Source organism: Schistocerca gregaria, chromosome 1 (genome assembly GCF_023897955.1).
Source record: "Schistocerca gregaria isolate iqSchGreg1 chromosome 1, iqSchGreg1.2, whole genome shotgun sequence".
NCBI lineage: Eukaryota > Metazoa > Arthropoda > Insecta > Orthoptera > Acrididae > Schistocerca > Schistocerca gregaria.
This window is the reverse complement of record NC_064920.1, coordinates 1,027,017,671-1,027,030,706: the sequence shown is the minus strand read 5'-3', so window position 1 is coordinate 1,027,030,706 and position 13,036 is coordinate 1,027,017,671.

The following is a 13,036-nucleotide window of genomic DNA, read 5'->3' as shown; positions in this document are numbered from 1 at the left end:
TTCATTGGGATTGGAATTATTATATTCTTCTTGAAGTATGAGATTATTTCGCCTGTCTCATACATCTTGCTCAGCAGATGGTAGAGTCTGGACATGGCTGGCTCTCCCAAAGCTATCAGTAGCCCAAATGGAATGGTGTCTACTTACATCTTTCAGTGCTCTGCCAAATTCTTCAAGCAGTATCATATCTCCCATCTCATCTTCATCTACGTCCTCTTCTGTTTCCATAATATTGCCCTCAAGTACATCGCCCTTGTATACCTCCTCTATACACTCCTTTCACCTTTCTGCTTTCCCATCTTTGCTTAGGACTGGTTTTGCATCTGAGCTCTTCATATTCATACGGGTGGTTCTCTTTTCTGCAAAGATCTTTTTAATTTTCCTGTAGGCAGTATCTATCTTACCTCTAATAATATATGTCCGTTCATTCTTACATTTGTACTATAGCCATCCTTGCTTAGGCATTTTCCTCTTCCTATCGATGTCGTTTTTGAAACGTTTGTATTCCTTTTCGCCTGCTTCGTTTTCTGCATTTTTATATTTACTTGTTCCATTAATTAAATTCAATATCCCTTCTGTTACTAAAAGATGTCTACTAGCCCTCGTCTTTTTACCTACTTGATTCTCTGATGCCCTCATTATTTCAGCCCTCAAAGCTACCCATTCTTCTTCTGTTGTATTTCTTTCACATGTATTTGTCAATCGTTCGCTAATGCACTCTCGAAACTCGATACAACCTCTGGTTCTTTCAGTTTATTTAGGTTCCACATCCTTAATTTACCACCTTTTTACTGTTTCTTCTCTTTTAATCTACAGATCATAACCAATAAATTGTGGTAAGAGTCGGCATATGCCGCTGGAAATGTCTTACAATTTGCCGGCCGAAGTGGCCGAGCGTTTCTAGGCGCTTCAGTCGGGAACCGCGCGACCGCTACCGTCGCAGGTTCGAATCCTGCCTCGGGCATGGATGTGTGTGATGTCCTTAGGTTAGTTAGGTTGAAGTAGTTCTAAGTTCTGGGGGACTGGTCACCTCAGATGTTAAGTCCCATAGTGCTCAGAGCCATTTGAACCATTTGTCTTACAATTTAAAACCTGATTTCTAAATCTCTGTCTTATCATTATATAATCTATCTGAAATCTTTCAGTATCTCCAGGCCTCTTCCATGCATACAGCCTTCTTTCATGATTTTTGAACCAAATGTTAGCTATGATTAAGTTATCCTCTGCACGAAATTCTACCAGGCGACTTCCTCTTTCATTCCATACCCCCAGTCCATATTCACCTACTATTTATAGTTCTCTTCCTTTCTCTAACATCGAATTACAGTCCCCCATGACTATTAAATTGTCGTCTCGCTTAACTATCGGAATAATTTCTTTTCTCACATTATACATTTCTTCAATTTCATCATCTGCGGAGCTAGTTGGCATATAAACTCGTACTACTTTGGCAGGCGCGGGCTTCGAATCTATCTTGGCTGCAATAATGCGTTCACTATGCTGTTCGTAGTAGCTTATCCGCGCTCTTATTTTTTCATTCATTATTAAACCTACTATTGCATTACCCCTATTTGATTTTGTATTTGTAACCCTATATTCACCTGACCAGAAGTCTTGTTCCTCCTGCCATCGGACTTCAGTAATCCCACTATATCTAACTTTAACTTATCCATTTCCCTTTTTAAATTTTATAAACTACCTGCCCGATTAAGGGAGTTGACATTCCTCGCTCCGATCCGTAGAACGCCAGTTTTCTTTCTCCTGATAACGACGTCCTCCTGAGTAGTCCCTGCCCAGAGATCCGAATGGGGGACTATTTTACCCCCCCCCCCCCCCTCCCGCATTATTTTACGCAAGAGGACGCCATCACCATTTAACCACACAGTAAAGCTGCATGACCTCGGGAAAAATTACGGTTGTAGTTTCCCCTTGATTTCAGCCGCTAGCAGTACCAGCACAGAAATTCCGTTTTGGTTAATGTTACAAGGTCATATCAGTCAATCATCCAGACTGTTGCCCTGCAACTACTAAAATGGCTGCTGCTCCTCTTCAGATACCTCTCGGTTTTGGTTGCATCTACGGTACGGCTGTCTGTATCGGAGCGGCACACAAGCATCCACACCAAGGCTCATGGTTCATGGTTGAATTTATCATACACGTATTGGAATGTACGATGTGTGGGGTGAGTATGTTAAGGATATCTTTCAGCGTATACGTCTCTAGCTCTTACTGAATTTCGTTGGAATTCTCCGTAAATGAGAAGCATATCGACTTGTCTTTCGAAAGAATACATAATTCACCTTCCCTTGATTCGAAGGCACTAGTCTTAATGTTCCTATTTGTGTTGTACTGCGAAACCGTCGAACAGTGTTCACATGTCAATGACACGTTAGATGGAGACGCCGCATTCAGCGAATATTTACTATTTGCACGATATACGAGAGAGAATCGTCATAGCATGTGCTCGATAAGTACCGAAGTGGTAAGGATTACACTCGATCAATGATGAGAAGATTGCGGCACTGCACTGACACCAATGGCCATCACTTTGAACACCTTCTGTAAATGGACGGTCACGCCACCATTCTGACCTTTGTTCAACTTCAGAGACCTTACTGTTACACATCATTGGATTCGTTTCAATAGCCGCTATCAGAAAACAAAAACCAAACCACAGCATCCCATTTAAGAGAACAAAGTTGACCTTTATATCTCTGACGCGATCCCCACCTAGTAACAAAAAAGCAACGTAATATTATGGCCCACGTAACTTTTGTCCCATAAACATTTCAGCTCCTGTCATACTTTCGGAGTTATTCTTGGTGGCAATAGTTAGTGACTCACCCTGTATACCCATGAAACCACAACACCAGAGCTCCACGGACGCCCTGAGATACACAAACAGTTTGTTCCCATATGTCCCGTAGCAGACAATGTTAACAGCCCGAGATATTATATTAAACTACCTCCTTAACAAATTTTACACATACAACAAGAACGTACAATAAAGAATTACATAAAACCACCAAAGAAATGAAAATACTTCCAAATACAAGATTTCTGTCTTTCGACATTACTAACCTATACACGAATATCACAATCCAGGAAACAATAGATATCGAAAAACAAAATCCACTTAAAGACAGAAAATTTTTGAAACAAAGCACTTCAGAAATCATGCAGCTAATAAAACTAGTCTCACTCCAAAATTACTTCAAACCTGACAGTGAAATATATACACAAATAGATGTAATATTCCAGGACCATAGCGAAATTTTCCTTAACAACTTGAAGAAAAGTTCTTCAGAATGAAAAGCTTTACTAATCAAAAAATCATGTACTGCTACAGATGTGTAGACGTGACTTTAATGATTGTAGAAGGTAACCTCAGTGACACAGATGAAATACTCTGAGCACTGAATAAACTAGACACCAAAACGAAATTTACCTTAGAACAGAAATCTAACAAAGCAATTAAGTTTCTCGACTCAATTATAAAAGATATCGGCAAAAAACATTGTTTCGAAATTCAGAAAAGCATACCACAACGGACTGTATTATAAACGCACACTCATGTCATCTCAAAGCCCACAAACACACATGTTTGTTCAATATGGTTAACAGGTTGATAAATCTACCACTAGAAGACAAAACAATTCAGAAGGAAACAAAAATCTTAGAATACATAGCTCAACAAGACAATTATGACCCCAAAACTATGCCGAAACTATACTACAGTGAAACACAACGAAAAAGCGCAATATCTATAAAGAAATAACACTAAACACACACAAATGAAAAAGATGAAAGCACTATACGTTACCACAGCTTATCTCGGGAATATCTCTAACAAAAACAACAAATTACTCAACAAAACTAACATCGCCTTTACATATCAAAACAATTACAGCCTCAAACACAAAAACCGAGTTGGCGCAGTGGTGAGCACATTGGACTCGCATTCGGGAGGACGACCGTTCAAATCCACGTCCAGCCATCCAGATTTAGGTTTTCCGTGGTTTCCCTGAATTGCTCCAGGAAAATGCAGGGATAGTTCCTTCGAAAGGGTACGGCCGATTTCCTTTCCCATCCTTGATACCTTCCGAACTAGTGCTCCGTCTCTAATGACCTCGATGATGACGGGATGTTAAGTCCAATCTTCCTTCCTTCCTTCCTTCCTCATGCGAACACAAAATCTAAAAAGGCGACTAGACAATCCGCATACATAACAGCCCTGGCATTAACAAAATTTAATGTAACACGTACCACGAATTCCACATAGGACAAACCAGCAGAACCGTCAACATTATGTACAAATAGCACACCAGAGTGATAACAACTTATTCACATTCTTTCAACACTTGCAAACAGTAAAATACGACGTAAAATCCATAAACGGAGCACAGGAAATCCTAAAAATGAGACAACAGAGAGCAATCACGAACGTTCTTGAAGCTATAGAGATATATTGACATGCACACCATAATACTCTACATTTACTGAACGAACAAATCGACATCAAATAAGAAAAATGTATTAAAAACTTCATTGATATTATAAAGGAAGAACACGGTCAAAATAGACAAAACAGAGCTACCAAGTAACACACAATCATTGTAACAGCGTGAACACCGTACAATAAACATATAACGTGAAGAAGTCATCACAAATCATATACCATAACAAAAGTAAAATTTAAAAATAAAAATAAAACATAAAAACCTCAATACAAAAGACAAGAAATTTCAGATAAGAAACAATCAGAATCAAACCGAATAAAATAAAAGTAATCGAATCTCCCCACATCACCTACTTCTAGTGGTAAATATGTAAACATGTAAATCACTGGTCCACTGTCGTCCAGGCTATCAAGAGGGAAAATAGTGCACAAAGACTCACTAATCCATATCTAAATGGTTCAAATGGCTCTGAGCACTATGGGACTTAACATCCGAGGTCATCAGTGCCCTAGAACTTAGAACTACGTAAACCTAACTAACCTAAGGACATCACACACATCCATGCCCGAGGCAGGATTCGAAACTGCGACCGTAGCAGTCGCGCGGTTCCCGACTGAAGCGCCTAGAACCGCTCGGCCACCGTGGACGGCAATCTACATCTAAAACTCAGATATAACAGTACATCTATAACGAACGCCCAGGTAACGCTAGATACAGATGAGAACAGAGACAGCTTATGGCAGCATCGATATTACACGCAAGGTAAAAACATCAATCGAATGCTTAATATCCTGAAGATTGTAGCTATATTTTACAGTATCAAGACTATCACCTGTTAATGTATTTATAGAACAGCTAACGACAGCACTGTGCTAAAATGAACTCATTGTGAATTACGCAATAAATCTCACATAAAACCGTAGTGTAATTGGTGTATCATTGTCGCAACAGTTGGAACGTTTTGGTAAGTTCTATGGGAGCAAACTACTGAGGTGATCGGTCCCTAAGCTTACACACTACTTAATCTAACTTAAACGAACTTACGGTAAGGACGACACACACACACACACACCCATGCCCAAGGTAGGACTCGAACCTCCGACGAAGGGAGCCGCACGGACCGTGACAAGACGCCCGAGACCGCTCGGCTATCATGAGCAGCGCATAATCCAACATACATTGTCGCCATACTGGCTGAACTAAGTAGTCTAGTGGCAGAACGTTTGCAGATTGTTCACTCGGCGCTAATCAGCAATGGGTCGATATTTATGCAAAGCAAGGAATAGCGCACAGGCCTTATAAGTGTATAGTTCATAGCATTACCTGTCATTTGCTTTGATTATGTATATTCAGATTATTCCCGATAAAGTTTTTATGATCTACATTACATTCAAATTCGAAAACAGCTCTCAGTCGCCGATCACACTTCATTAAACTATCTCTCATTATAGTTTGTAAATCGCATTCATAATACCTTCTTTCTTTCTTTGAAAAAGAATAACAGTAACGCATAGGCAGTTAGAGCAGACGTGATGACAACCTCGTTTGAAGTTACAGGAAATAAAAGTTTACCCGTGATTCAGGAACTTTGCTGAAACTAGAACTGAAACTAGAACTGAAGAAACAATGAGCATCACACGTCCTACACATGAACGATAATACGAAAACATCTGGTGATTAGAATCAGTAGGTATTCCTCGAAAACTTGCTTATTACTTCAAATTTTTATTATTTATAACGACAATAGTAGTTTAGGTATACATGCCGACGTCGCAAGCAGAAGATGAAGAGATAGAAAAAGTTTATCTCTATGTTGAACAAATAATTCAGTACGTAAAGGGAGATGAAAGTCTAATACTAATGGGAAACTAGCGTAAGTTTGTATTGGAAGGAGTGGGAAAAAGGGTTGCGGGAGAATGTGGACTCGGTGCCGGGGACGAAAGAGGAGAAAGATTAATCGAGCTATGTAATAAATTTCAGCTAGTAAAAGCGAATGCTCTGTTCGAGAATCACAAAAGGAGAAGATATGCTTGGAAAAGACGAGACACGGGAAGATTCTGTCTGGATTACTTCATGGTCGAAAAGAGATTCAGAACTCACATACTGGATTGCAAGGCTTAGCCAGGGGCAGATGTAGACTCAGATTACAACTTAATAGTAAAGAAGGGTACACTGAAGATTAAGAGAATCGTCCAGAAAATTCGGTAGGAAAGGCGGTGGGATATTGAACTATTGAGGAAAGATGAGATGCTTTTGAATTTCGTTAAGGATGTGGATACTGCGATAAGAAATATATAAGTAGGCAGTTCAGTTGAAGAGGAATGGATATCTATGAAACGGGCAGTGACAGACATTGGACAATGTAACTCCGGAGAAACCTTGGAAATACTTCAACTGATCTACCGAAAGAGGAAGTAAAAAAACGTCCAGGGAAAGACAGAAATACAGCAAAATAGATCCTTTAGGTATGAAATAAATAACATGTACAGGGTCACCAAGGCGAAAAGCCTGCAGAAAGAGGAGAAGAAAACGAAAAATAAATAATCTCGGGAGAACAGACTCAGCATACAGAAAAGTGAAAATAACCTTCTGTGAAATTAAAAGCAAAGGTGGTAACATTAAGGGTGTAATGGGAATACCACTGATAAACACCGAGGAGAGAACGGACAGGTGAAAAGAGTATATTGAAGACCTGAATCACGGCAGAACTTGTCTGATGACGTGATAGAAGAAGAAATTGGAATCGGTATGGAAGACACAGGGAAACCAATGTTAGTCAGAATTTGAAACGAAATTTCTAAAATCTTTGGGGAAAGCGGCAACCAAATGACTGTTGAAGTTGGTGTGTATAGTCTATGAAATAGGCTACTTCCCGTCAGACTTTCGGAAAATAGCATTCACGCAGTTCCGAAAATAGCAAGGGCAGATAAATGAAAGCATTATCGTACAATCAGATTAACAGCTCATGAATCCAAGTTGCTAACATGAATGATACCAGAAAAGGGGAAAAGAAAATTGAGAATCTTTCATATGACGATCAGTTTGGCTTTAAGAAAGGTAAAAGCGCCACAAAGGCAGTTCTGACTTTGCGGTTGATAACAGAAGCAAGAATAAACAAAAATCAAGACACGTTCACAGGATATGTCGACCTGGAAAAAGCTTTGACAATGTAATATGGTGCAAGATATTCGAAATTCTGAGAAATATAGGAGTGAGCTACAGGGAAACAAAGGTAATATATAGTACGTTCAAGAAATAAAAGGGAACAGTAAGACTGGAAGACCAAGAAAGAAGTGTTCTGATTAAAGAGTGTGTAACACAAGGATGCAGCCTTTCACCCCGAAAGTTCAATTTCAGTATCGAAGAAGCAATGACGGAGATAAAAGAAAGGTGCAAGATGGAATTAAAATTCTGGGTGGAAGGATAGCAATGATAAGATTCGCTGATGACACTGCTATTCTCAGTGAAATTGAATAAGTGTTCCAGGATCTGCAGAATAGAACGATTCACCTAATGAGTACGGAATATGGACCGAGAGTAAACCGAAGAAAGGCTGGCGTCATGAAAAGTAGCATGAATGAGAATAGCGAAAAACTTAACATCTAAATAGGTGAACACGAAAAAGACGACCTTAAGAAATTCTGAAGTCTTGAAAGTAAAATAAGCGGACGGAGCAACGAGCACATAATAAGCAGACTAGCATATTCACTAGAGGGCATTTCTGGCCAAGAGAAGTCTACTGGAATCAAACACATGCCTTAATATGGAAGAAGTTTCTGGTTCAAATGGCTCTGAGCACTATGGGACTTAACATCTATGGTCATCAGTCCCCTAGAACTTAGAACTACTTAAACCTAACTAACCTAAGGACATCACACAACACCCAGCCATCACGAGGCAGAGAAAATCCCTGATCCCTCCGGGAATCGAACCCGGGAAGCCGGGCGTGGGAAGCGAGAAAGCTACCGCACGACCACGAGATGCGGGCAAGAAGTTTCTGAAAATGTGCTTTAAGAGCACAGCATTGTATGATAGTGAATGATGGAGAGTGGCAAGTTCGAAACAGAAGAGAATTGAAGCATTTGAGGTGTGGTGCTACAAGAAATGTTCTTCCCTGAACCAGCGAAGAAACGGACACATTATACGTATACACTGACAAGAAGAAGGGACAGGATGAGAGGAGAAGTGTTAAGCCATAAGAGAAATCAGAGAATAACCTTTATGGTGCTAGAGGTAGCTGTAGAGGAACTGTAGGGGAAGACAGAGATTGGAATATGTGCAACAAATGTTTATGGACGCAGGATGCAAGCCACCTTACAATGTGCGCCATAGGTTACTTCCCCTACATCTACATCTACATCTGCATCATACTCCGCAAGCCATCTAATGGTCTGTGGCGGAGGGTACTTTCGGTACCACTATCTGATACCTCCAACCCTGTTCCACTGGCGAATAGTGCGTGGGAAGAATGATTGTCGGTAAGCCTCTGTATTGGCTCTAATTTCTCGAATTTTCTCCTCGTGGTCAATACGCGAGATGTATGTGAGGGGGAAGTAATATGTTGTCCGACTTCCCCTGAAAAGTGCTGTTCCGAAATTTCAATAGTAAATCTCTCCGTAATGCACAACGTCTCTCTTGTAACGTCTGCCAGTGGAGTTTGTTTAGCATCTCCATAACGCTCTCTTGCCAGCTAAACGATCCCCTGACGAAATGCGCCGCGTTTCCTTGAATCTTCTCTATCTCCTCTATATGTCCTTTCTGAGAGGGACCCCAGTTACACGAACAATGGTCAAGGATCGGGAGAACAAGCGCCTTACAACCCACTTCTTCCGTTGATGAGTTACATTTCCTTAAGGTTCTTCCGATACATCTGTGAATCTGCGTCGGGTGACTTCTTTTCCTACTATTTGTTTTATATGGTCATTCTACACTCTATAGTTACCACTGGATATTTTACGGCACACGTTTGTCAGTAGCTGTTTGTCAGCAGCAGTGTAGCTGTACAGTAGTGGATTTCTTTTTCTATGTATGCGCAATATGTTACGTTCAGGGTCAACTGCCAGGGCCTGCACCATTCATCAATTCTCTGCAGGTCGTTCTGCAAACTCTTACTATCTTTTGGCGTTGCTACTTCGGTATAGACAACTGCATCATCTGCGAATAGCCTTAAAGAGCATCCGACGCTTTCTGCCAGATCAGTTATACATATTGTACACAGCAACGATCCTATCACACTTCCCTGTGGTACTCCGGACATTACCTTTACATCTGTCGATTTAGTTCCGTTAAGAGAAACGTGTTGAGTTCTGTCAGCAAGAACGTCTTAAATACAATTGCAGGTCTGCTCCCATACTCCGTAAGCTCATTTTTTTCCCTTAAACGGCAGTGTAGGACGGTGTCAAATGCCTTACTGAAATCAAAGAACACGGCATCAACCTGAGCGCCGTTGTCCACTCCGCTGTGGATCTCATGGAGGAACAGAACGAGCTGAGTTTCACAGGATCTCTGTTTGAGGAATCCATGTTGATTTTTATAGAGGAGGTGTTTATTTTCCAAAAACGTGATAATTCTTGAGCTTAAAACATGTTCCATATAGTCCCACTATAATTTAAAAATGCATAACTTGAAAGTCATTAGAGAAAGAGAACCGTGAATTGTTTTGAAAAGTTTAGCAACTCTGAAAGTGTTTTTTTCCTTTGCCCTTTGCAGCATATTTGACTTGTGCTTTCCTTTGTAGCTGATATGACTTCGTGCACATCAGAATGGCCACAGACCAGGAGAAGATGCGCTGTGTCACTTGGTACACAGAATCAAAGTCGGCGACAACAGTACTGCGGAATTATCGACGCCAGCGCAGGAGGGCACTACAGGCAAAAAAAAAAAAAAAAAAATTACATGATTAGGACGTACGGCCACTTTAAAGAGACAGTACGCTGTCGATTCTGATGAGAACAACTCTATCACTGAACTCATTCTCCCCTCTACCTTCCTATTCATAAGGAATCCCACTTCCGTTATACCGTTTTTCTGCGATTGCTGCTGACATTACGTCACATTCGTCTGATCATAAATCCTTATCTTCTTTCTATTTCACTCCACTGACCTCCAATATGACTCGAATGAGTCTTTGAACTTCCCTTCAGATTATCTACCTTTCTTAGTACGTGTATACTTCCGACATTCCACGCTCCGACTTGAAGGCTGTTATCCCGCCGTTTGTTATACCACCTTTTCCAGATGGTCACCTCCACATCGGCAGTCTCCTCCCAGATATCCCAATGGCGAGCTAATTCCGTATTTCTCTTAGTCGGCACTAAATGATTTGCCTTCATGACACCTCTAAGCTCTCCTCTTCGCATTTCCAAAAGGTTTGACAACAGTACCTCTGGATCAAATTTTTTGTTTATATTTCTCACTTCGCACTGTTTCAGTATTACAGCAACTCTAAATATCCCTGCTGAAATTGTGATGTGTTCACAGATTTACAGTCTACAAGGTCATCAATGCACAAAATCTTCAGTGTCTTTCCCGATCCCACAATCTCAGAACATTTAGTGACTCTGAGTATACCTAAATACGTTAGATTTCGAGGGTAAAAACATGTCGGTAAGTTCTGTATTCGTATCGAATCAGAAAACTATATCAAGTGGTTGTACTAACGTCATCCAAGATCTGCAAAGCCCGACAGAAAGTTTACTGAAGTGAGATTCTCGACTATCATGTTTATTCGTGGTGTGTGTGTGGCGACAATGTTCACAAGGGTCCTAGTCACCAGTTGCTGTTCTAAACATTTGGATGTTTGTTGGCACTACTCTTCTTGTAGATATCGTCAAGCTGTGCAACGCCTGTCCAGACCCAACACAGTAGACTTATGCTAGCCCTCCGTTCTGGGTTCTCCAAACGTCCGTTTTCCAGAAATAAGCCAAGGCTTTGCATCCTTGAAGCAAAGGGAATAATCTTCTCGTCGGCGGTAAGTAATCCTGTAGTAGTTGAAGCTAAAATTAATCCCATTCATCCCATGTGTATGAATACTTTTTCCATTTCCAGTTTGACATTTTGCTGACACCAAATTTTGTTCTTCGCGTTTCGTAGCTATAAGAATTCAAGGAATCTTCTCCAAGTTCTCATTAACTCGGAGTATTTTAGTATCCGAAGTCTGGTGGTAACCTCTTTCATAGGTACCTGGCACGTAGTTTCCGCACCTCGTTCCATCGGATGGCTTACGTTCCTTCCTTCACTGTATTTCCCGAGGACATGCTGCTGTACTGTGTCGCTTAGTGACGGTGGCATCCTGTATAGCAGGTGAAGAAATCGCTTCTCGAATCTCCGGGCGGGGACTTCTCTGGTGGATAACGTCAACAGGAAAAGCTCAACTGGCGTTCTTCACGTCGTAGATCGGCGTTTTATACCCCTTACTAGGGCAGGTAAGTTACAGAATCTAAAAAGAGAAATCGATAGGTTGATACTACAGCAGAAATTAGTGAAGCATTGCACCAAGTAAGATTGGACTTCTTGTCAAATGAGCACACAGTTATCCACACAAAACTAAAAAAGTGGTAATGGCGGAGATCTAATAATGAGTAAGAAAACGGGAATGCGGGTAAGTTACTTTGAACAGTTAAGGTAGCTCATTATCGTAAGAAATACAGATACAAAGCCAACAACGACTACAGTAGACCACGTTTATGCGTCTGCAAAGATCGAAAAAATGGTTGACGAGATAACAGATTATTAAGGGAGACGGAAATGTAAATTGTAACAGCGTACTGGAAATCGTCAGTAGAAAAAAGAAGTAAAAGTACCAGGAGAACATAAACTAGGGAATAGGAATAGAAGGGGAAGTCGCCTAGTGGTATTTTGTAGGAAGCTTGGTTTAATCATTACTAAAACCTGATTTAAGGATCGTGATAGCAAGTTGCACCCGTGGATGAGACCAAGAGACAACAGAAGGTTTCACTTAGTCTTGGAAACCAGATTTTAAACTACAGAACATTTCCAGAGGCGTGGATTTTGACCATAATACATTCGTTGTGAACTGAAGATTATAGGAAATTAAGGAATGGTAACCTGGATAACCTAAAACTGGAGGGTGTTGACAGCTACAGACGGAGTCTTAGGCAACAACTCACAGAAATAGGGGAAAGGAGTGCAACAGAGTGACTGGGCGGCTTTAAGATATGAAAGGATCAGAGGAGCAGAGGATCAAACAGGCAAAAAGACAAGCCTGAATACAAACCTTGAATAATACACGAAATACTGAATTTAACTGACGAAAGAAGACTATAAAAATTTAGAAAAACAGCAAAAAGGTAATGCAATCATCCAAAACATAAAATAAATAGGAAATGCAAATCGCCAAAGCACGAACGGGTAAATGAGGAACATGCATCACTATGGGAAAGATAGCTACAGCACACCGGAAAATTGCAGACACCTTCGGAGAAAAGAGAAGCTGCATGGTGAACATCAAGAGCTCACTAGGCAGACCACTACTACGAAAAGAAGGGGACGCTGGAAGGCTGAAGGACTATATGGAAAGGCTATTCAAGGGAAAAAACTTACAGACAATAACACAA